The sequence below is a fragment of the Salmo salar genome, chromosome 04, assembly GCF_965601325.2.
Source record: "Salmo salar chromosome 04, fSalSal1, whole genome shotgun sequence".
NCBI lineage: Eukaryota > Metazoa > Chordata > Actinopteri > Salmoniformes > Salmonidae > Salmo > Salmo salar.
Window position 1 is genome coordinate 62,145,873 of NC_138294.1, and position 26,588 is coordinate 62,172,460.

At 44.6% G+C, this 26,588-nt stretch overlaps 1 protein-coding gene and 1 non-coding gene across 2 annotated transcripts in view; both read right to left on the bottom strand.

The window, feature by feature from the left end:
* LOC106603516 (LHFPL tetraspan subfamily member 7 protein-like) overlaps positions 1-26,588 on the bottom strand; it is a 164,415-nt gene that overhangs the window by 30,104 nt on the left and 107,723 nt on the right. The window lies entirely within an intron of this gene.
* LOC123742636 (U7 small nuclear RNA) lies at positions 9,739-9,795 on the bottom strand. The gene has a single exon (XR_006769786.1). It is a non-coding gene; the product is annotated as a U7 small nuclear RNA (small nuclear RNA).

Here is a 26,588-nt window from a genome sequence, read left to right on the forward strand (position 1 = left end):
GATCTCCATTACCAAGCCCTCAGCATCTCCTCACCAAATTGATTCCTCCACTACAAATCATACATGTACCCTTTCTAATCCCCACCCCACACACCCCAGCCCATCTTCCTCCTCTGCACGGCTGCTGAGGCTAGCTATCACCAGCACACACAAACAGAGCCCTGGCAGGCCGGCCGGTCCCCTGGGCCAAATTACCATGATAATTGCAGTGTTTATCTGAACAACACAATGGCTGGTTAACATCTTCAGGGGCCAATCTATCAGCAGATTATCACTAAGCAACAGTGGGCCTTGTCGTTTGAATTCCTCCTGACTGACCCCATCCCGTCCCCTCCATCCCTGCATACCCCCATCCCGTCCCCTCCATCCCTGCATACCCCATCCCCTCCCCCCCCTCCCCTCCATCCCTGCATACCCCATCCCCTCCCCTCCATCCCTGCATACCCCCATCCCCTCTCCTCCATCCCTGCATACTCCCATCCCGTCCCCTCCATCCCTGCATACCCCCATCCCCTCCCCTCCATCCCTGCATACCCCCATCCCGTCCCCTCCATCCCTGCATACCCCCATCCCCTCCCCTCCATCCCTGCATACCCCCATCCCCTCCCCTCCATCCCTGCATACCCCCACCCCCTCCCCTCCATCCCTGCATACCCCCATCCCCTCCCCTCCATCCCTGCATACCCCCACCCCCTCCCCTCCAACGCTTAATCCCATCTCTCCTCCCCTTCATCCCCTCCATTCCTCCATCCTGCCATCCCCTCCCCTCCACCCCTCCATCCCACCATCCCTTCCTGTTCATCCCTCCATCCCATCATGTGGGGCTATAATTTGTGGCATTTTGAATGGCATTATTTTAATGATCTACATCATGGTCCGGGGTGATGAGCAAAGCTGACAGAGGCAACTGTAGAGTTTCCATCATGTTGTGGGAAGACTCTTGGCGACCCACACTGTAATGACATGACGGCTATATGACTCTCACATCACTCCATGGCTTATTACAGGTACAGTACATTTGAGTCATTTAGCAGGGGCTATTATCCAGAGGAATTTGCAGGAGCAATTAGGATTAAGTGCATTGCTCAAGGGCACAGACAGATTTTCACCTCATCGTCTCGAGGTTCAAACCATTTGTGTCTTATGGTTCGACCAAAAACCATAGTACATAATCTACGTCTCTGTTTTATGTATTATTAAATACTAAAGCATTGGACGTCTCACTAAAGGCTTCAGTCATACAAAGACTATACTTTAATCCATACTTCTCTAGCAGAGTAGTAAGAATGGCCTTTTTCCCTTCATTCAGATTGCAACCTCTCACTTTCATTTATTTGAAAAATCTCCAAAATATCACTATTTTTAAAACAAGCAATAGAAAGCTGGTTGAAATTTCAGTTTAATCCACCAGAAAAGACAGAACAAATATTTGAACAAATATTACGGTTAAACTGAAATATACTAATTGATCAATAACAAAAAAACATAAGAAAAAAAAAGTGTAATCTTTGTAAATTATATCATGAATAGGACTAGTGGATTTTTTCTTTTCACCTTTATTTAACTAGGCAAGTCAGTTAAGAAGAAATTCTTATTTACAATGGCAGCCTACCAGGGAACAGCGGGTTAACTGCCTCGTTCAGGAGCAGAACTACTGATTTGTTTTTACCTTGTCAGCTCGGGGATTCGATTCAGCAACATTTCAGTTACTGACCCAACGCTCTAACCACTAAGCTACCTGTCGCCACAAATTACAACCAACTGATTGCAGAATTACGGCAAAAATGGAGGAAGCAAGTGGAAAGCGGAAGAAGATAAGGAACTTGTCTGTCGGCCCTGCATTAAAGACCAAAATTGGCTAAAGCAAGTTGTGATGAATAAAAAAGTATACCAGTTTCATTTAAGGACCCAAAAATTGATTTTCGATGTACCAATCCCATGTCACATGGTTTATGAACTGATACACAAAACGACGCCGGATTCAACACTGAGTTTTTCAATTTAAATTATTCTACAAAATTCTTGAAACCAGTAGAGTGTTATATATATGGGGGACACAACCATCCCAGCTCTGCAGAATTTTCTGCAAAGAGACAGAATCATTAGAACACTTGTTTTGGTACTGCCCATATATTGCTTGTTTTTGGTCGCAGGTTCAGGAATGGTGGAAAAATTGCAACATTTACTTGGAGCTAACTCTGCAAATAGCACTGCTGGGTGATTTGAAAAGTCATAGTCAATCGATTAATAATATAATAATACTCTGAGCAAAGGTGTTTGTCTTTAATTTACAATCTGTAGAAACTATGAGAATAGAAAAGTTCAGAACTTTTGTGAAACATCACAGCACAGTTGAAAAATATATGGCAGCTAGAAATCAAAACTAGATGGTCTTCAGAGATAGGTGGGAGGGGTTGAGGGTAGCTGAAGGCTGGAACTAAAAACCAAACAAAGATAACTAATGGAAAATATACTGTCCATGAGATGTATGTAGAATCAATTGAAGTGGAAGCCTACAGTAAGTATTGTTGTCCATTAGTTTACTCCAATTAGGGGAGGGGTGGTAGGGTGAGGGGAAAATAATAAAGAAATAAAATATATTTACAAAAATAGACATCTAAAAGAATATATATATATATATATATATATATATATATATTTACAAAAAAAATATATATGGGGGATTGGAAATGATGCAGATGATAACAATAAAGCCACAATCTATATGCAATATTAATGCTGATCTGCCCCCCCCCCCCCCCCATATTATAGGGGAGAGGAGTAGGGACTTCCACCCTGTGCTGTATAAGTGCTTCCTCTGTTCACCTTAATGCAGAGACTCAGAGAGCACTGTGCAGCATATAATGATGATATTAGCCATTCAGCTCCAAGCATAAGGAGCCTAATTAGCCTTAGCATGGGCTATGGGCTGTTACTGTCTTCTCTCTGCTCTGCTATCCAACAGACATTCATTTCTACAGGGGATTTGTCTTTAAGGGATCCACAGATAATAGGCTGTTGATTAATAGGCTATTGCTCACACACATCTATAAGGGAATGTGTATTATGTTCATTGGTGTCATGTGTCATTTGTGATTTTCTCTGTCATGTCATGACAGATTATAGGTTAAGTAGCAGCTCAATTTGGTCTTGATCTTTGGGTGTTGATGATGAGGGGTGAAGCGCTGAGACTGAGCATTTGCGAACCAGGCTGGGTGGATTTATAAAGACAACACAACAAACCCATTAGCCTATGTCATATTCATCACTCACAATCACACACAGTTCAACTGATGGGTGGGTGTGTATGTGTGTGTGTGTGTGTGTGTGCGTGTGTATGTTTGTGTGTGTGTGTTTGGTGTGCATGCTTGCGTATGAACGGGTGTTTTACAGTTGATGACAGGATTTGGTGTGTATTGATGTCTGTGTTTGGCTTATATTGAGTGGGTGTTTAGTCTGTATTGAGTGGGTGTTTAGTCTGTATTGAGTGGGTGTTTAGTCTGTATTGAGTGGGTGTTTAGTCTGTATCGAGTGGGTGTTTAGTCTGTATCGAGTGGGTGTTTAGTCTGTATTGAGTGGGTGTTTAGTCTGTATCGAGTGGGTGTTTAGTCTGTATTGAGTGGGTGTTTAGTCTGTATTGAGTGGGTGTTTAGTCTGTATTGAGTGGGTGTTTAGTCTGTATTGAGTGTGTGTTTAGGTTGAGGCTGACTATCGATCAGGCAAATGAGAAATACATGCACTCAGGCAGTTCTCTCTCTGTGGGTCTAACCCCAAGAAGTTCTGGAAAACGGTTAAAGACCTGAGGAATAAACCCTCCTCATCACAGCTGCCCATGTCCCTTATCAAAAGTGTTGGAAAAACTTGTCAATAATCAACTGACGGGCTTTCTTTATGTCTATAGTATTCTCTTGGGTATGCAATCTGGTTTTTGCTCAGGTTATGGATGTGTCACTGGAACCTTAAAGGTCCTCAATGATGTCACCATTGCCTTTGATTCAATAAGGTTGCAGTGACACATCCATAACCTGAGCGGAAACCAGATTGCATACCCAAGAGAACACTATAGACATCAAGGAAGCCAGTCAGTTGATTTTTGACAAGTTTTTCCAAAACTTTTGATAAACAGGGCAAAATAGAAATATGCCTATAACAGTTAGGATCAGTTTGATCTCCCCCTTTAAATGAAGGACAAACCATGGCTGCCTTCCAAGCAATGGGAACCTCCCCAGAGAGGAGAGACAGGTTAAAAAGGTTGGAGATAGGCTTGGCGATGATAGGGGCAGCAACCTTAAAGAAGAAAGGGTCTAAACCATCTGACCCAGATGTTTTTTTGGGGTCAAGTTTAAGGAGCTCCTTTAGCACCTCGGACTCAGTGACCGCCTGCAGTGAGAAACTTTGTAGGGGGAAAAGAGGGAGAAGCATCGGGGATAGTCGCATTAGAAGGGGTGGGAGATGAGGAAATGTTGGACGGGCAAGGAGGCATGGTTGTGTCAAATAGGAATCCTGAGTTAATGAAGTGGTGATTAAAGCTCAGCCATGTGCTTCTTGTCAGTAACAACCGCATCATCAACTTTAAAACCTCTTTGGCGCAGGCGTGCCGCTAGCGACCCACCTCGACAACATCCGGTGAAATTGCAGAGCGCCAAATTCAAATGACAGAAATAGTAATAATAAACATTCATAAAAATACAAGTGTTATACATCGGTTAAAAGATGAACTTCTTGTTAATCCAGCCACTTTGTTAGATTTCAAAAAGGCTTTACGACGAAAGCATAACATGCAATTATCTGAGGACAGCGACCCGCACACAAAAGCATACAAACATTTTCCAACCAAGCAGAGGAGTCACGAAAGTCAGAAATAGCAATAAAATAAATCAGTTACCTTTGAAGATCTTCATCTGGTTGCAATCACAAGGGTCCCAGGAACACAATAAATGGTTGTTTTGTTCGATAAAGTCCTTCTTTATATCCCAAATACTCAGTTTTGTTGTCGCGTTTTGTTCAGTAATCCACTGGCTCAAAGGCGGTCAAAACATACAGAAGAATACATCCTAATAGTACCGGTAAAGTTTGTTGAAACATGTCAAACGATGTTTAGAATTAATCCTCAGGGTGTCAATTATCTAAATAATCGGTAATATTTCAACCGGACAATAGCGTATTCAATAGAAAGGAAAAAGAACGACATGCTGCTATCATGTTGTCTTGCTACTATATTGTTGTTACGTCGGGGCGGCGTGTAGCCTAGTGGTTAGAGCATTGGACTAGTAACTGAGAGGTTGCAAGATCGAATCCCTGAGCTGAGAAGGTAAAAATCTGTTATTCTGCCCCTGAACAAGGCAGTTAACCCACTGTTCCTAGGCCATCATTGAAAATAAGAATTTGTTCTTAACTGACTTTCCTGGTAAAATAAATGTTGTGTTGTTGCCTTGCTATGTGTTGTCTTAGGTGACTCTTTATGTAATGTTGTGTTGCCTCTCTTGTTGTGATGTGTGTTTTGTACTATATTTATATTGTATTTATTTTGTATTTTTAATCCCAGGCACCCGTCCCTGTAGGAGGCCTTTTGCCTTTTGGTAGACCGTCATTGTAAATAAGAATTTGTTCTTAACTGACTTGCCTAGTTAAATGAAGGTCAACTATAAAATAAAATAGTCTGTATTGAGTGTGTGTTAGTAGGACCAGAAGTAGATAAATGTGTTCCAGTACTGGTGGTGAAAGAAACACTTCCCTTGTCTCTGATGAATCTAATAGGTACATGTACTCTGGTGGTGTGTAGATCTGAACACCATGCACCAACAAACACACTATGCTGCTGTGACTGCATACTGAACATCCCCATCATGTTATCACCAACCTCCAACCATGCCCACCAGACCACCACACCAACTCAGAGCCAAAGGGTGGCGCTCCAGATGCTGCAGCCCGTTGGCAGTACTATCCTGATGAACTCCCCCTTCCCCCTGTTAGTGAGCTTGATGGGGCCTTAAACAGTGGGGAGACGCTCTGTTCCCCATGGAGGAGAGGCAGTATCAAACAGACAGCCCGCTGCCCGCTGCCCACTCTACACTTCTCTCTCCCTGCTCCCCTCTCTCCTCTCCTCTCCTCACTCCCTGCTCCCCTTTCTCCTCTCCTCGCTCCCCACCCTCCCCACTCTCCTCTCCTCCCTACCTGCTCCCCTCTCTCCTCTCCTCGCTCCCCACTCTCCTCTCCTCCCTACCTGCTCCCCTCTCTCCTCTCCTCTCCTCACTCCCTGCTCCCCTTTCTCCTCTCCTCGCTCCCCACTCTCCTCTCCTCCCTACCTGCTCCCCTCTCTCCTCTCCTCTCCTCACTCCCTGCTCCCCTTTCTCCTCTCCTCGCTCCCCACTCTCCTCTCCTCCCTACCTTCTCCCCTCTCTCCTCTCCTCTCCTCACTCCCTGCTCCCCTTTCTCCTCTCCTCGCTCCCCACTCTCCTCTCCTCCCTACCTTCTCCCCTCTCTCCTCTCCTCTCCTCGCTCCCCACTCTCCTCTCCTCTCTCCCTGCTCCCTTCTCTCCTCTCCTCGCTCCCCACTCTCCTCTCCTCTCTCCCTGCTCCCTTCTCTCTTCTCCTCGCTCCCTGCTCTTGTCCCATCTCAGTGTGTGTATATGTGTCCTGTCTCACCACGCTCCATATGGATACAGTACCTGGTCTTCAGACCGGTGTGTGTGCGTGCGGACGTGCATGCTCCTGGCCTGCAGGCCAAGGCCCATCGATTCCACCCACCCAGCCAATCACACTGAGAGGACTGGCAAGAGAGCTTCTTTAAATGGCCCTTGCCTGCTCACTGTTACACTCCTACACCCCTGAAGGAAACATATGCAAACACACACAAATACAGACCGATATATGGTCACACACATACATTTAACTGCCACATGAAAAATACTATACTGTACAGTATTCTATGGTAGGAATACTACAGTATTCAATGTAGTGTTTTTGCAAACTGTTTTTGCGGATTGTAGTATACTGTAGTATTTAGGGGACATTACTGTAGTATCTACTAGGGTTGCAAAGGGTCGGAAACTTTCCGGTACATTTCCGTAATTCTTCCGGAAATGTTCCATGGGAGGTTAAGCCCGAGAATTTTGGGAATTTTCCTTAAATTCATCTAAAAAGTTAGCTTATAACAGTGAACCTTTTTTGTGAGATACAATAATGCAATTCTAGGTCTTGTGGCATATGTTTCTTAAACTATCCCCAATTCAATGGAATTGCAACCCTCTGCATGCACAGTGCATTCTTCCATCACATGTACAGCTGATTCACAAGATCTTGCACACTAATGAGATGCTATTGAGCCCACACTACTACAGTCTGAACCAAGGACTATACGCTTTCTGGTAAATTTAGATTACGATACTGGGTGGGGTGAATATATTTTATATGACATACATGATTTTTTGTTAACTAGTAAATAGTAGCCTACAGTAAAGTGTGTTTAAATCATTTCTAACTTGTTAACCATTTATGCTAGTTAGTTTTTGCTACCATGTGGGGTTTAGCTTGCTTGAGCCTGCTAACTGAGTGTTAATTCACCTGTTTTCATACATGTTTCATTTTAAAACATTTATCGTACAAAGGAGTTGTTTAATCTAACTGCTAAACTATTTATCTGTACATGGAATTGTATTTGTTTTTTTTACTCATTTTTTTCTAATCCTCACAGGAAAATGCCACAGGCACTATCTGATGTGTAGATACTTTTCACTGCAGCTAATGTAGAAGGAAAAGCTGTGTACATTTGCAAATATTGTGCTGAATCATATGTGAAAAATGCAACAAAGATGCAGAATCATCTGGCCAAGTGCATCAAGTTCCCTCAACGCTCACAACAAGCAAACTCTGACAAAAGTCCCTCTACTTCTATTTGAGGTGGAAATGATGAATCAGACGCCTTATCGATAACAACAGCTCATGGTCCTCCTGGAATCAGATTTTTTTTTACTCAAATGAGGAAAGTAGTCAGAGAAATGCTGATGAATGTCTTGCTCGAGCTGTGTATGCAACTGGTTCACCTCTGATGCTCACAGGCAATATGTATTGGAAGAGATTTCTGAATGTTCTTCGCCCAGCATACACCCCTCCAACCAGACATACTTAATTTACTCATTTGCTGGATGCAGAGTTCAACAGAGTTCAAGTGAAAGTCAAGCAAATCATAGAGAAAGCAGACTGCATTACAATCATCTCTGATGGGTGGTCGAATGTTCGTGGGCAAGGAATAATTAACTACATCATCTCCACCCCTCAACCAGTATTCTACAAGAGCACAGACACAAGCGACAACAGACACACCGGTCTCTACATTGCAGATGAGCTGATGGCAGTCATCAATGACCTTGGACCACAGAAGATATTTGCACTAGTGACAGACAATGCTGCGAACATGAAGGCTGCTTGGTTTAAAGTGGAGGAGTCCTACCCTCACATCACACCTATTGGCTGTGCTGCTCATGCATTGAATCTGCTCCTCAAGGACATCATGGCACTGGAAACAATGGATACACTCTTCAAGAGAGCCAAGGAAATGGTTAGGTATGTGAAGGGTCATCAAGTTATAGCAGCAATCTACCTCACCAAGCAAAGTGAGAAGAATAAGAGCACCACATTGACGTTGCCCAGCAACACCCATTGGGGTGGTGTTGTCATCATGTTTGACAGTCTCCTGGAGGGGAAGGAGTCTCTCCAAGAAATGGCCATATCACAGTCTGCCGATATGGACATCCCCATCAAGAGGATCCTCCTGGATGATGTATTTTGGGAGAGAGTGGTAAGCAGCCTGAAACCTATAGTAGTAGCCATTGCACGGATTGAGGGAGACAATGCCATCCTGTCTGATGTTCAGACTCTACTTGCGGATGTAAGAGAAGAAATCCGTACTGCCCTGCCCACTTCACTGTTGCGCCAAGCAGAGGAAACTGCAGTTCTGAAAGACATCAAAAAGAGTGAAGACTTCTGGCTGAAGCCCATACACGCCGCAGCGTACATGTTGGACCCCAAGTATGCTGGCAAGAGCATCCTGTCTGGTGCAGAGATCAACAAGGCCTATGGTGTCATCACTATCGTGTCTCGCCACCTTGGCCTGGATGAGGGCAAGGTTCTTCGCAGTCTGGTGAAGTACACTTCCAAGCAAGGGCTTTGGGATGGAGATGCAATATGGCAGTCATGCCAACATATCTCCTCAGCCACCTGGTGGAAGGGACTTTGTGGATCTGAGGCTCTTTCCCCTGTTGCCTCCATCATCCTCCAAATCCCACCAACATCAGCCTCCTCAGAGCGCAACTGGTCCTTGTTTGGAAACACACACACCAAAGCACACAACAGGCTGACCAATACAAGGGTTGAAAAATTGGTGGCCATCCAGGCAAATTTGAGGATTTTTATGCCTGACAACGAGCCATCCTCAACAAGGTTGGAAAGGGACAGAGAAGATGAGGAATCAGAATCTGATGTTCAAGAGGTGGACATTGAGGAGGTCCAGGAAGAAGACATGGAAGTCTGAGAGGAATACAACCAAAGCTTTAGTTTCCAGACTATCATTTTACAGATGTATGTTGAAAATGTTTTTGGGAGATGCAATGGATCATTGGGGATCATCCCATATATTCCCTTTAATTCCCAAGGAAAGTTTCCACCTCTGAATATTCCCCAAAATGTGCAACCCTAGTATCTACCTAAGTGTTTTGTTTTATAATCTTTGACATAAAAGTGGGGGGCTTTATCCTGGAAGAAACCTACTGGAGAAATACTAAAAGAGCTAATGTACATAACCTGCAGGTAAGTTGGACTGGGTTCTGAACGGAGTTCAGACACTCCTGGTCTTTTCTAGAACCTGTAGGGAACACAATAAATGGTCTATACTTGGCATGTAAGTTTCTCACTTACGGGTGGTACAAATTGGGATACGGGGGAGGAGAATTGGCAGGGTTTGTGCAAATGAAATACTGTAGTATTTACTATAGTTAAACATTTTTGTGTTTTTTTGCGGACATTTCGGTAGTATTTACTACTGTGTTTTTTTGTGGATAATACCACAGTATTTACTATAGTATTCTACAGTATACTACAATATTCTATACTAAGTACTACATATGATCAAGGGACACTACAATGTGTAGTCTAGTATTCTACAGTATGCTATAGTTTATTACCAAATTCTATAGTAAACACACACACACACACACACACACACACACACACACACACACACACACACACACACACACACACACACACACACACACACACACACACACACACACCTTTTCTCATTTAAAGCTTAATAGCTCTTGTCTGCATCTCCTTCTGCCTTCCCTCTGTGGGCCCAGCAACAGTGTGTAAAATAATCAGACTGCAAATGCAAATGACCTTGTCTAATCTCAGAGCAAACAGTAGGAGATTAAATGAAGGCTCTATGTGAATAGGGAAACGCTCTTCTTTCCTTTCTCCCTTCCTTTCCTCTCCTCTCCTTTCTACCCCTCCTTTCCTCTCCTCTCTCCTTTCTGACCCTCCTTTCCTTCGTCTGTCTGTTTGAGAATCCAAGTCTTTGTTTGCACACACACACACACACACACACACACACACACACACACACACACACACACACACACACACACACAGAGAGAACACAAGCCCAGCTGAAATCCCATTAACTCCCAATGAATTATTCCTACCATACATCTGTCCCAGCTCCTTACACACACACACACACACACACACACACACACACACACACACACACACACACACACACACACACACACACACACACACACACACACACACACACAGCACACGACAGACAGACAGACAGACAGACAGACAGACAGACAGGACAGACAGACAGACAGACAGACAGACAGACAGACAGACAGACAGACAGACAGACAGACAGACAGACAGACAGACAGACAGACAGACAGACAGACAGACAGACAGACAGACAGACAGACGTCACGCCCACCTCCTCACAATTTTCCTAATGGGTCCCCACTAAACAGGCTTTACCTAAAGCCTTTCCTTCCCGCTACCCCTCTCTCTGTGTGCTCACTTTGCATTATTAGTCATCAGAAATGGAGACTCTATTGGCCTCTTAGATGGGATCATAAGCCAGGGATATTACGATAATGGAAATGGTATGGCGAGTAAATGACAAGCAGAGTGATTAGCTGCTACGTGAGATCAGGGCCCGTATCCACAAAATGTCTGGGAGTAGTATTGTTGATCTAGGATCTTTCCGTACAATCTTTTTCATCATGATCCATAAGTCAAAACTGATGCTAGATCAGCACTCCTACTCTGAGACACTTTGTTTTGTAGATACGGACCCAGAGCTGAATGGCAGGGTTAGAAACCACAAGGAAACAGGCCTAGGCTTTGTTACGTCCTGTTGCTGATCTATAGTTCATCCACGTTCATCTGTAACTGTCCTTCTATGTTGATCCATGTATCAACCTCCCTCTTTCTATCCATGCCTCTTACATTAGGTGAGCAGAAACATAGGCCCAACTGTAGAGCAGGGAGAGCAAAGGCTACTCAATGCCTGCATGGCCTGTAGTGTAGCAGGAGGTGGTACAGTAAGACAACAGCCAGCATAAGATCCTCTATATAGTCCCTTCACACCTGCACAGTAAAAGACTCAGAAGAGACAATTCAGGCAGGGGAATCACAAATCCAAAATCTCAGATTCATAAAGCTGACTCTTACCCTGAGGCACAGAGATCCTGTCTCCCCCATTACGTAGCCGATGTTAACCCCCTGAACTCTGCTGTTTCCCCACTGCCCCGGGGGTAGAAGTTAAGGAACCTTGTGCTACCATGTCAACCTCAAAACAGTAGCTGGATGTATGGTTAAGCAGCAGGTAAAGTGGTGAATTCTCTGTGAGTGAGTGAGTGAGTGAGTGAGTGAGTGAGTGAGGTGAGTGAGTGAGTGAGTGAGTGAGTGAGTGAGTGAGTGAGTGAGTGAGTGAGTGAGTGAGTGAGTGAGTGAGTGAGTGAGTGAGTGAGTGAGTGAGTGAGTGAGTGAGTGAGTGAGTGAGTGAGTGAGCTCTCTTATGGCATAACAAAGAAATACCACCATGACAGCCTGAGTCTCAGTCAGTCTCTGTCAGTCAGATGGGTCTCTTTGTCTGTCTGTCTGTCTCTGTCTGACTGTCTGCAGCACTGTAGTGTTACACATAGACTCACTGACACCCAGAGAGATGCTCCTATTTCAGTGAGATGAGAGACTGTCACAACTAGGTACTGAGTATTTCATCACAAGGCTTATTTAAAAACAATATGGATTTTTCCTTATCAGAGCCCGAAACGGGTCAGGACGTCTTTCTTGAGTTATTTGCATATAAATAGTCAGGAGGAAGAGATTTTTCCTCCCTTGATCCTTAATATCACACATGGCCTCTTAGTAAGCACCAAGTTAGAACCACAGTTATGAACTAAACCACTCTAGTCACATTTCCTTCTTCTTTTATTTGGCTAAAAAAGCAACATCTGTATGTCGTGATAGAGAATAAACCACCAGCACCGTTCCCTTCTTACTGTAGGTCGTGATAGAGAATAAACTACCAGCACCGTTCCCTTCTTACTGTAGGTCGTGATAGAGAATAAACTACCAGCACCGTTCCCTTCTTACTGTAGGTCGTGATAGAGAATAAAGTACCAGCACTGTTCCCTTCTTACTGTAGGTCGTGATAGAGAATAAACCACCAGCACCTTTCCCTTCTTACTGTAGGTCGTGATAGAGAATAAAGTACCAGCACTGTTCCCTTCTTACTGTAGGTCGTGATAGAGAATAAAGTACCAGCACCGTTCCCTTCTTACTGTAGGTCGTGATAGAGAATAAACTACCAGCACCGTTCCCTTCTTACTGTAGGTCGTGATAGAGAATAAACCACCAGCACCGTTCCCTTCTTACTGTAGGTCGTGATAGAGAATAAACCACCAGCACCGTTCCCTTCTTACTGTAGGTCGTGATAGAGAATAAACTACCAGCACCTTTCCCTTCTTACTGTAGGTCGTGATAGAGAATAAACTACCAGCACCGTTCCCTTCTTACTGTAGGTCGTGATAGAGAATAAACCACCAGCACCGTTCCCTTCTTACTGTAGGTCGTGATAGAGAATAAACCACCAGCACTGTTCCCTTCTTATTGTAGGTCGTGATAGAGAATAAACTACCAGCACCTTTACCTTCTTACTGTAGGTCGTGATAGAGTATAAACTACCAGCACCGTTCCCTTCTTACTGTAGGTCGTGATAGAGAATAACCACCAGCACCGTTCCCTTCTTACTGTAGGTCGTGATAGAGTATAAACTACCAGCACCGTTCCCTTCTTACTGTAGGTCGTGATAGAGAATAACCACCAGCACCGTTCCCTTCTTACTGTAGGTCGTGATAGAGTATAAACTACCAGCACCGTTCCCTTCTTACTGTAGGTCGTGATAGAGAATAACCACCAGCACCGTTCCCTTCTTACTGTAGGTCGTGATAGAGAATAACCACCAGCACCGTTCCCTTCTTACTGTAGGTCGTGATAGAGAATAAACTACCAGCACCGTTCCCTTCTAACTGTAGGTCGTGATAGAGAATAAACTACCAGCACCGTTCCCTTCTTACTGTAGGTCGTGCCAGTAGAAATATCAATACCCTTCTCTACTTTAAGTGTCTGCTGCAGCCAAATGTCAAGTATACAGCCTTCATATGACTAATTGCTTCAATTTAGATAATGAGCTTGCCGTGGGAGAATAATAAACGCTGAGTGTCATGTCGGTTATATCAGCACGCGTTCCAGAGAAATGTCAAACTTGTTTTCTCAAGCCCTTTATAAACATTTAAGCAATACTCTCATCGCCTTCTTATTGCTTTGCCTCAATAATTCCCTGAGCTCATTTCCACTGTCTTCTCTCTCTTTTTACTGCCTGTGTGATTGCTAGCTCACTGATTAAATCTTAATTGACCTTGTAGAGCTCACCGATTTAAAAACAATACATAGCAGTCGTCTACAAGGATTACATTTTAGTCATTCAGCAGACACGCTTATCCAGAGCAACTTACAGTAGTGAATGCATATATTACCATATTTTCATCACCTGTGGGAATCAAACCCACAACCTTAACATTGCAAGCACCATGCTCTACCAACTGAGCCACATGGAATTACAGAGGATCTGTACCGCATAAACAGAGCAAGAGAGAGGGAGAGAACGAGGAAGAAGCAGGATGTAGGCTTAGAGAGGAATGATCACACGGCCTGAAATGGAACAAGCTCTGGTTATATGACGCTTGAAATGTGGTTCTGCTGCTATGCCAGCCAGCCTCCGTTGGCTGTTAAGATTAATAATATATGCCATTTAGCAGATGTTTATATCCAAAGATTTACAGTCATGCGCGCATACATTTTTCATATGTGTGGTCCCAGGAATCAAATCCACTACGTTGGCGTTACGAGCGACATGATCAAGTAAGTGAGCTACAAAGGACAGTGGCGTAAAGTACTTCAGTAAAAATCATTTTAAGTACTACTTAAGTAGTTTTTGGGGTATCTGTAGTTTACTATTTATATTTCTGACAACTTTTAGTTTGACTTCACTACATTCCTAAAATAATGTACCTATTACTCCATACATTTTCCTTGACACCCAAAAGTACTCGTTACATTTTGAATGCTTAGCAGGACAGGAAAATTGTCAAATCCTGCACTTATCAAGAGAACATCCCTGGTCATCCCTACTGCCTCTGATCTGGAGGATGGATTAAACACAAATGCTTCGTATGTAAATTATTTACTTTGATACGTAAGTATATTTAAAACCAACTTTTAGACATTTACTCAAGTTGTTTTTTGCTTGGTGACTTTCACTTTTACTTTAGTCATTTTCTATTAAGGTATCTTTACTTTTACTCAAGTATGACAATTGGGTACTTTTTCCACCACTGACAAAGGTTAGACTAGATTAAACTGGGGGTGTAAAATAAGTTCTCGTTGCCTGGGGGCTCCAGTGACCTGGTCATGGCATAACCTTTTCGTCCTTTTACAGTTCACACATCTATCCATAACACTCTCTCACACATAAACATATACGTATGCACACACACGTGCACACACAGACACTTACACACACAAGCACACACACACGCATGCCCACACACACACACACACACACCACCCTAAAGCCTAGGCCTAAGAGATTTGTCAACAAGATTGCCATTTTGTGATGAAGCCAGTGTTAGAGGAGTATTGAAATGTGGGGGATAACAGACCAGCCACACTAAACCCCAATGTAACATGAACTGAAGCACTTTCTCCCCTCTGTGATGACTCATATTTTCAATATCATTACACTAGCATCTTTATTGGTGCTATTATAAAATATGTGTTTCATGTTAATTTGAGATCATGGTAATGCATGGCTCTGATCACCAGAGGTTGACATAGTTCATTATCAAAATGTGTCTTGAGCTTCTCCAGATGAGAGGTTCCGAGAACAGTGCTGGAATGTATAACGTCCGTTTTACGGGCTCCTGGCCAATTCTGCTATTTTGTGTTTTTTTTTTTGCGTTGATCTTAACTTTTCTTGTACATAATGTTTCCGGCATCGTTTCCTATAACCGAAAAGAGCTTCTGGACATCAGAACAGCGATTACTAATGTACATTTCAATGACTTGGCTGCACAGAACATACTACTCACCCTGGACCAGGCCCTAAAGAGACGTCCATATAGAGGTCAATGAGCGGGTACCCTGATGAAACTGCGGTGGTAAGGAAATAATGAGCCTTTACACTGTTCTATAAGCGAATGTACAATCACTAGAGAACAAACTGGACTAGCTCCGTTCGAGACTATCCTATCAACGGGACCTCTCGAAAACTTGGCTGAACAAACATAATTTTCTAGCTGTTTTTTTCTACGCATCGGCAGGACAGAACAGCAGCGTTGGGTAAGCTCAAAGGGGGTGGTGTGTGTCTCTTTGCTAACAACAGCTGGAGTGCAATCTCTAATTTAACCAGGCAAGTAAGTTAAGAACAAATTATTATTTACAATGACGGCCAAACCCAGACAACACTGGGCCAATTGTGCGCCACCCGATGGGACTCCCAATCACAGACGGTTATGATACAGCCTGGAATTGAACCAGGGTCTGTACTGACAGCTCTAACGCTGAGATACAGTGCCTTAGACCGCTGCACCACTCGGGGGCCCAATATTAAGGAAGTCTCGAGGTTCTGCTCACCTGATTTAGAATACCTCATGATAATCTGTAGACCATACTATTTACCAGGGCCCAGTGTCCCAAAAGCATCTTAAGGCTAAGTTCTTGGTTAGAACCTTCAGTAGGAGCATCATTAAATTTCCAAGCTGTTTCCCAAATCCATCGTTATTAACGTAGAACTTGAAAACACTTGTAATCTAACCCCTGCTTCAGACCACTCGTAGAACAGCTAAGTGCGTCGTTAGATGCTTTTCCCCCTTATACACAGAAGAACTCCACTAAACATACAATCACATGGATTATCTGTCTCTCGTGACCACCGATAACTTCACAACAAAGTTGACTACAAATACAAAGTTGACAATGTCTTTGCAATTGATACAAACAAGCAACTTATAAAAAGATGCTTCAAATGAAATCCGAGATGACTGCATTAAAATATAAACAGTAGGCAATAGACCTATTTCAGTCATATTGAAATATATTTCATGTTCAATCAATTGAGTTATATTTTGCTACTTGTAGGCTATTTGTCTAAATACATTTCATGATGTGTAGGCTAACGTGCGCAATAATGTGCTAAATTGGTGATTTAGTGCATTTTTATTGGGTAAGCATCAGAATAAGCCGCCTCAATATTTGCAGGCGTAGATGGTCATATCTTTCTAGAAGCTGATCCGTCGTCAGTATTGTGAAATAAATAAATAATTATACTGGTAAGATTTGAATGGAGAAAGCTGATCCTATAATGCGTTTAAATCAAATCAAATTCATTTGTCACATACACATGGTTAGCAGGTGTTAATGCAAGTGTAGCGAAATGCTTGTGAATGCTAGGGAAACACATTATACATCTTCGGCCGTTGTAGGATAGATGCATTGTTCAAACACTTAAGTTCCATCGTTATTGTAACGTTCTGGGCGTAGTGGGTGCGGAGTCAGGCGCAGGAGACAGAACGTACAGGTAGGCGCTTTATTACCCACAATGAACAAGCGTGCCGCGCACAAAATACAATGCCCAAAACAACAGGAGAATCCCACCCAGAAACACGATGGGAAAATAAGTTAAGCCCGCACAAAGAGCAGGCGGGCCTACTGGCTTAAATAGCCCAACTAACACACTAAACAAGAAACAGGTGATACTGATTAGACAATACAAACAGAAAAGGAAAAAGGGATCGGTGGCAGCTAGTAGGCCGGTGACGACGACCGCCGAGCGCCACCCGGACAGGGAGAGGAGCCACCTTCGGTAGGAGTTGTGACAGTTATTGGGAAACCGGGCACAAGAGAGTTTTCATCCATATTTTTCATTGCTGTTTATTAACCACCACAAACCAATGCTGGCAATAAGACCGCACTCAACGAGCTGTATAATTTAAGTATGCTCTCTCTAATTCTCTCTTTCTCTCTTTCTTTCTTTCTCTCTCTCGGAGGACCTGAGCCCTAGGACCATGCCTCAGGACTACCTGGCATGATGACTCCTCGTTGTCCCCAGTCCACCTAGCCGTGCTGCTGCTCCAGTTCCAACAGTTCTGCCTGCGGCTATGGAACCCTGACCTGTTCACTGTGATTACTATTATTTGACCATGCTGGTCATTTATGAACATTTGAACATCTTGGCCATGTTCTGTTATAATCTCCACCCGGCACAGCCAGAAGAGGACTGGCCACCCCTCATAGCCTGGTTCCTCTCTAGGTTTCTTCCTAGGTTTTGGCCTTTCTAGGGAGTTTTTCCTAGCCACCGTGCTTCTACACCTGTATTACTTGCTGTTTGGGGTTTTAGGCTGGGTTTCTGTACAGCACTTTGATATATCAGCTGATGTAAGAAGGGCTATATAAATACATTTGATTTGATTTGTATAAGGCCATAAGCAAACAACAAAATGCTCATTCAGAGGCAGCTCTCCTAGTGGTCGGATATTTTAATGCAGGAAAACTTAAATCTGTTTTACCTCATTTCTACCAGCATGTCACCTGTGCAACAAGATGCGAAAAAACTCATCACTTTTACTCCACGCACAGAGATGCATACAAAGCTCGCCCTTCATTTGGCAAATCTGACCATAACTCTATAGTCCTGATTTCTGCTTACGAGCAAAAACTTAAACAAGAAGTACCAGTGATGCGCTCAATATGGAAGTGGTCCAATGAAGCGGATGCCAAGCTACAGGACTGTTTCACTAGCACAGACTGGAACATGTTCCGGGACTGATCCGATTGCATTGAGGAGTTTACCACATCATTCACTGGCTTCATTAATAAGTGGACACTAACCAGGACGCTCGTAAGAAATCCTGCTACGCCCTTCGTCAAACCATCAAACAGGCAAAGCGTCAATACAGGACTAAGATCGAATCCTAATACACCAGCTCTGTTGCTCGTCGGATGTGGGAAGGCTTGCAAATAATCACCGATTACAAAGGGAAACCCGTGAGAGCCTATAGGTAGTAGGTCAGAGACCTGGCAGCGTGGTCCCAGGACAACAACCTCTCCCTCAATGTCAGTAAGACAAAGGGGCTGATCATGGACTACAGGAAACGGTGGGCCGAGCACACCCCCATTCACATTGACGGGATGTAGTGGAGTGGGTCGAGAGCTACAAGTTCCTTGGTGCCAACATCACTAAGGATCTATCAAGAGGGCACAACAACACCTTTTCCCCCTCAGGAGCTTGAAAGATGGCATGGGCCCTCAGATCCTCAAAAAGTTCTACAGCTGCACAATTGAAAGCATCTTGACTGGTTGCATCACCGCTTGGTATGGCAAATGCTTATCATCCAACCGCAAGGGGGGCCGAGCTTCCTGCCATCCAGGGCAGAGGAAGGCCCTAAAAATTGTCAAAGACTCCAGCCATCCGTCATAGACTGTTCTCTCTGCTACCGAACGGCAAGCGGTACCAATGCGCCAAGTCTGGAACCAACAGGAGCCTGAACAGCTTCTTCCCCCAAGCCATAAATTATAGTTAGTTAAATCGTTAACCAAAAAGCTACCTGGACTATCTGCATTGACCCTTTTTGCACTAACTTTTTTGACTCATCACATACGCTGCTGCTACTGTTTACTATCTGTCACTTTATTCCTAGTTATATGTACATATATAACTCAATTACCTCGCACCCCTGCACATCAACACGGTACTGGTACCCCTTATATACAGCCAAGTTACCATTACTTATTGTGTATCCATAATTATTTGACATTTTACGTGTTTTACTTTTCTATTATTTCAACAACAAAAAATCTCTCTCTGCATTGTTGGGATGGGCCCGTTAGTAAGCATTTCACTGTTAGTCCACACCTGTTGTTTGCAAAGCATGTGACAAATAACATTTGATTTGATTAGATTTTGATTTGATGTTGACAGAAGAGAAAACAAAGAGCATTTCCACTCCCAAGATGAACAAGATATGGCAGACGGAAACACCGACCCAAGCAAATTATGCCTGCTCTATATTTTTTCTTTGATGAACCATACAAATCTGACATAACAGAAGCCTTGCTGCCAACCGCCTCTAAACCCACAACCTCTCTCTCTCTCTCTCGCTCTCTCTCTCTCTCTCTCTCTCTCTCTCTCTCTCTCTCTCTCTCTCGATCTAAGCAGAGAGAGCTCAAGCATGTCACCTCCCTTGTATTGGAGATAGATTTCTCACAGACCCTCTCCCCTCCTCCCCTCCCCTCCCCCTGGCTTTATAGCCAGTAGAGAGTGACTCTGGTGAGATGAGATCCCTGCACAGCTTAACATCTGGCCGCATCGCTATTGAAGCCTTCATAAATAAAAAATAACTCCAGTCCCTTGACTGCACACATCACGCAGCCGCACTTAAATCATGTATATCGATTTCTACTTCTCCTCCCCCCTCTCTCTCTCTCTCTCTCTCACTCTCTCTCTCTCCCCCCCTCTCTCTTTGGGAGAAGAGTGACGGTCTGATTATGCTAAGATGGGCCAGAGCAGGATCTCCTAGTCTTCCTGGGGGGCTACAGTGGGGCAGAGCAGGATCTCCTAGTGTTCCTGGGGGGCTACAGTGGGGCAGAGCAGGATCTCCTAGTCTTCCTGGGGGGCTACAGTGGGGCAGAGGAGGATCTCCTAGTCTTCCTGGGGGGGCTACAGTGGGGCAGAGCAGGATCTCCTAGTCTTCCTGGGTGGCTACAGTGGGGACAGAGCAGGATCTCCTAGTCTTCCTGGGGGGCTACAGTGGGGCAGAGCAAGATCTCCTAGTCTTCCTGGGGGGCTACAGTGGGGGCAGAGCAGGATCTCCTAGTCTTCCTGGGGGGCTACAGTGGGGCAGAGCAAGATCTCCTAGTCTTCCTGGGGGGCTACAGTGGGGGCAGAGCAGGATCTCCTAGTCTTCCTGGGTGGCTACAGTGGGGGCAGAGCAGGATCTCCTAGTCTTCCTGGGGGGCTACAGTGGGGCAGAGCAGGATCTCCTAGTCTTCCTGGGGGGCTACAGTGGGGGCAGAGCAGGATCTCCTAGTCTTCCTGGGGGGCTACAGTGGGGCAGAGCAGGATCTCCTAGTCTTCCTGGGGGGCTACAGTGGGGCAGAGGAGGATCTCCTAGTCTTCCTGGGGGGCTACAGTGGGGCAGAGCAGGATCTCCTAGTCCTCCTGGGGGGCTACAGTGGGCCAGAGTAGGGATGTTCTTGGGGACCTCGGAGTTTCAGGAGAGAATCTATGAGGGGTTTGTGGATAAGGTTGCGGCTAAGTTGTCTAAATGGCGGTGGGTGTTGCCACTGATGTCTTTCAGGGGAAGGGTCCTGGTCACTTACAACTTAGCCGCTTCAATGGTCTGGCACAGACTGATGGTGTTAGAACCCCCACAGGGTCTTGTCAAGCAACTTTAGAGGTTAGTGTTTGATTTATTTTGGTCAACACTGGACACACGCAGCAGTGTTACACCTCCCTTTGCATGAGGGGGGCCAAGACCTGGTGGACATTGGGTCCAGAGTGACAGCTTTCCGTCTACAAGCTGCACAGCAGGGGATGTGCTGGAGAGACACTGTTTGGGGACCTTGGGTATGACAGGAACTTGTTCCTGTTGGATCTGGAGCAGGTCGATATGTGCATCATCTTTTTTTCCATTATTCCAGCCTTGTATGGTTGTTTTCTGTCCTGGGTGGGTGGTGTACAGGCCTACGGTTGGGGCTATCTCTGGAGTTATACGTTGGAGGACCTAAGTATAGCGTAGCCAATAGCGAAGGGACTGCCGAGTAAATTACCTGTTGGGGCAGGCAAAAAAAGTAATGTGGAAGACTAAGAAACATGAGCTGCAGGGGTGGGGTGTACAGACCCCAGAGTTGTGCTACTGGGGCTGGAGCGGGCTCGGCTGAAACTGGAGCATGTACGTACACTACATGACCAAAAGTATGTGGACACCTGAACATTTCATTCCAAGATCATGGGCATTAATATGGAGTTGGTCCCCCCTTTGCTGCTATAACAGGCTCCACTTTTCTGGGAAGGCTTTACACATTGATGCAGGGACTTGCCTCCATTCAGCCACAAGAGCATTAGTGAGGTCGGCACTGATGTTGGACGATTAGGCTCGCAGTTGGCATTCCAATTCATCCCAAAGGTATTCAATGGGGTTGAGGTCAGGTTGAGGTGCAGGCCAGTCAGGTTGAGGTGCAGGCCAGTCAGGTTCTTCCACACCAATCTCAACAAACCATTTCTGTATGCACCTTGCTTTGTGCACGGGGCCATTGTCATGCTGAAACAGGAAAGGGCTTTCCCCAAACTGTTGTCTCAAAGTTGAAAGCACAGAATCCTATAGTTGGAAGCTCAGAATCGTTTGTATGCTGTAGCGTTAAGATTTCCCTTCACTGGAACTAAGGGGCTTAGCCTATCCTGAACCATGAAAAACAGACTCAGACCTTTATTCTTCCTCCACCAAACTTTACAATTGGCACTATGGATTCGGGCAGGTAGCGTTCTCCTGGCATCCGCCAAACTCAGATTCGTCCGTCGGACTGCCAGATGGTGAAGCGTGATTCATCACTCCAGATAATGCGTTTCCGCTGCTCCAGAGTCCAATGGCGGCGTGCTTTACACCACTCAGCCAACGCTTGGGATTGCACATGGTGATCGTAGGCTTGTGTGCGGCTGCTCGGCCATGGAAACCCATTTCACAGTTCTTGTGTTGATGTTGCTTCCAGAGGCAGTTTGGAACTTGGTAGTGAATGTTGCAACCGAGGAAAGATGATTTTTACACGCTACGTGTTTCAGCACTCGGCGGTCCCGTTCTGTGAGCTTGTGTGGCCTACCACTTCGTGGCTGAGCCGTTGTTGCTCCTAGATGTTTCCACTTCACAATAACAGCACCTACTGTTGACCGGGGCAGCTCTAGCAGGGCAGAAATTTGACGAACTGACTTGTTGGAAAGGTGACATCCTATGACGGTGCCACGTTGAAAGTCACTGAGCTCTTCAGTAAGGCCATTCTACTACCAATGTGTGTCTATGTATATTGTATGGCTGTGTGCTCTATTTTATACCCCTGTCAGCAACGGGTGTGGCTGAAATAGCCAAATCCACTTATTTGAAGGGGTGTCCACATACTTTTATATATATAATGTATATTTGTATTTGTATTTATTATGGATCCTCATTAGCTGCTGCGAAGGCAGCAAATTCTCTTCCTGGGGTCCAGCTAAATTAAGGTATTATACAATATTAAGGCAGTTATACAATTATACGGTATATGGGGGGCTGGTGGACTGTCTATGGGATTTTGTTGGGGTGTGGGACGTTCTATGTGCAGTGGATGAGGAGGGGGACTTGTTTCTAACTTTCCAGTCTATTAATATTAAATGTTTGTGTTTTAATTATGTAACTATTTGGGCCAATAAAGGTATTTTTTTATAAAAAAAGCTCTCGCTTTCTCTCGCTCTCATACAGCCTGGAGGACCAATAAGAGAGGTAGAGGGGTGCAGCAGGTAATTGGAGAAATCAGTGATACGAACCGTCCCATATTCAGAGAAAAGAAGAGAGGAGATGAGAGGAGGGGCTATATAAAGACACGCTTGGTGCCCAAATTGATGACGTATGACGCGCAGCTGTGAATCGAGTGGAGACTAATGGATTTGGTTCAGTCTGTCGAGTGTGGAAACAACAGCAGCATAACACTAGTTAAAACTTGTAAAAGAAAGGGATGTTTATATCTATGGGCGAGGGAAAAATAATTTGTACTACTGGTCACCATCTGAATGTCACCGTGACTTGCCAATTAGCTTACGTGACGGCAAGCCGATGAGAATGAGCAGTGCACGGTGTTGTATCGAGGTCCTTGCCGACGTGAGTTGCTTCCCACTGTGCAGCAGTTGCTTCCCACCGGGCAGCTGTATCACATGACGCCTGTGGTTGTTAATGCGGCCAATTTGTTCCATCCCACTTGAAGTAGGATAGCAGCCTACACAATAAATAACTTGTAATTTGGTAGTAACCCTCTGGATGTCACCGTATGGGGAGAGTTTGCACTGCAAGCCGGCAACACAACAACACGGGGCACAGTGTCCTTCGCTCCCGCATGCCGCAGTAAGGAGAGGGAAGTAGCTACAGTCAGGCGCGCAACTTTCACTGGGGATGGGGGTCATGACCACCCCACATTCTGAAATTTAACATCCTTAAGCTGTATTTAAAACTTGATTGGAGTCAACCTGTGGTAAATTCAATTGATTGGACATGATTTGGAAAAGCACCCACCTGTCTATATAAGGTCTCACAGTTGACAGTGCATGTCAGGGCAAAAACCAAGCCATGTTGTCCAAGGAATTGTCCGTAGAGCTCCGAGACAGGATTGTGTCGAGGCACAGATCTGGGGAAGGTTACCAAATAATTTCTGCAGCGCTGAAGGTCCCCAAGAACACAGTGGCCTCCATCATTCTTAAATGGAAGAAGTTTGAGCGATCAGGTCCTTGGTCAGGGAGGTGACAAAGAACCCGATGGTCACTCTGACAGAGCTCCAGAGTTCCTTTGTGAAGATGGGAGAAACTTCCAGAAGAGCAACCATATCTGCAGCACTCCACCAATCAGGCCTTTATGGTAGAGTGGCCAGACAGAAGCCAGTCCTCAGTAAAATGCACATGACAGCCCATTTGGAGTTTGCCAAAATGATTCTCTGGTCTGATGAAACCAATATTGAACTCTTTGGCCTGAAGGCCAAGCATCAGGTCTGGAGGAAACCTGGCACCACTCATCAACTCACCGATACCATCCCTACGGTGAAGCATGGTGGTGGCAGCATGCTGTGAGGATGTTTTTCAGCGGCAGGGACTGAGAGACTAGTCAGGATCAAGGGAAAGATGAACAGAGCAAAGTACAGAAAGATCCTTCTGAAAACCTACTCCAGAGCGCTCAGGACCTCAGACTGGGGCAAAGGTTCACCTTCCAACAGGACAACGACCCTAAGCACACAGCCAAGAGAATGCAGGAGTGGCTTTGGGACAAGTCTCTGAATGTCCTTGAGTGGCCCAGGCAGAGACCGGACTTGAACCCAATCGCACATCTCTGGAGAGACTTGAAAATAGCTGTGTAGTGACACTCCCCTTCCAACCTGACAAAGCTTGAGAGGATCTGCAGAGAAGAATAGGAGAAACTCCCCAAATACAGGTGTGCCAAGCTTGTAGTGTCATACCCAAAAAGACTCAAAGCTGTAATCGCTGCTAAAAGGGCTTCAACAAAGTACTGAGTAAAGGGTCTGAATACTTATGTAAATGTGATATCAGTTTTTTTAATATATATATATATATATACATTTGCTATCATCAGGACGACTGACTAAACTGACTGAACCCAATCCGTTTGTCTCCCCTCAGCTGTGCGACATAGGTCATCAATTTGGGCAATGAGAGGAGAACTACAGTATATGAAGGGAATCACAGGAAGAGTCTCCAAGCCTTGTCAAGCCTTGACATGAAGCCACTGAGATTCTTTGTTTGGCATACTAAATATGGCCTTTTATGAATGCATACTCATAAACTGACATGTGTCCCGCTGGCTAGTGGGCGATGCCCATATGTTATGACTACTATGACATGGATTTATGGAGCACACAATATGCATTCATAGTTTGCATCGCGCAGGCTCAGCTTTTGAACGAGATGGCAAATCAATCTCATGGAGAGGATCTGGTATGCAAACCACCTGTTCAGACTGGTGTATTGGCCAGCAGATATACTCACCAGCTATATTCTTTCCACTCAACAGCCAAGTGTCTAGTACAGTTCTGTATGTAAACACCTGACATGTATTCTACCTATATTATTTTACGGACACAGGCACTAGCTATTTTCACCATGAAACAATGCGTAAGCCCACCTCAATCGTGGATGAATTACAATAGGACAGGGACGGCTACATACTATAGCTACTATAGCTATCATCACTTAATAATAAACACAGTTTGCAGCAGCATATATAGCCTTCAGTCTATTGGGGTGTTTAGAAATGAGACAAGGCCTTTCTTTTTCTCTCTCTGATGGTTGGTTCAGTTGACGTTTAAACAATTGCTGGATATATTTAATCCGTAAGGACAGGAAGCTCAAATAAAAAAAGGAATTATGTAATCTCTCCTATGGTTGATGATGAAGAATATACACTGCCGTTCAAAAGTTTGAAGAGGTGACTCCGGAATGCTGGCCTTCTAGGCAGAGTTCCTCTGTCCAGTGTCTGTGTTATTTTGCCCATCTTAATCATATATTTTTATTGTCCAGTCTGAGATATGGCTTTTTCTTTGCAACTCTGCCTAGAAGGCCAACATCCCGGAGTTTCCTCTTCACTGTTGACGTTGAGACTGGTGTTTTGCGGGTACTATTTAATGAAGCTGCCAGTTGAGGACTTGTGAGGCGTCTGTTTCTCAAACTAGACACTCTAATGTACTTGTCCTCTCGCTCAGTTGTGCACCGGGGCCTCCCACTCCTCATTCTATTCTGGTTAGAGCCAATTTGCGCTGTTCTGTGAAGGGAGTAGTACACAGCGTTGTATGAGATCTTCAGTTTCTTGGCAATTTTTTGCATGGAATAGCCTTCATTTCTCAGAACAAGAATACACTGACGAGTTTCAGAAGAAAGTCCTTTGTTTCTAGCCATTTTGAGCCTGTAATCGAACCCACAAATGCTGATGCTCCAGATACTCAACTAGTCTTAAGAAGGCCAGTTTTACTACTTCTTTAATCAGGACAACAGTTTTCAGCTGTGCTAACATAATTGCAAAAGGGTTTTCTAATGATCAATTAGCCTTTTAAAATGATAAACTTGGATTTGTAACGGTTGTCGTCGTGAATAGAGGACCAAAACACAGCAGGAATGTGGATGCTCATCTTGTTATTTACTTTAAATAAAGAGAACACCAAAATAACAAAAC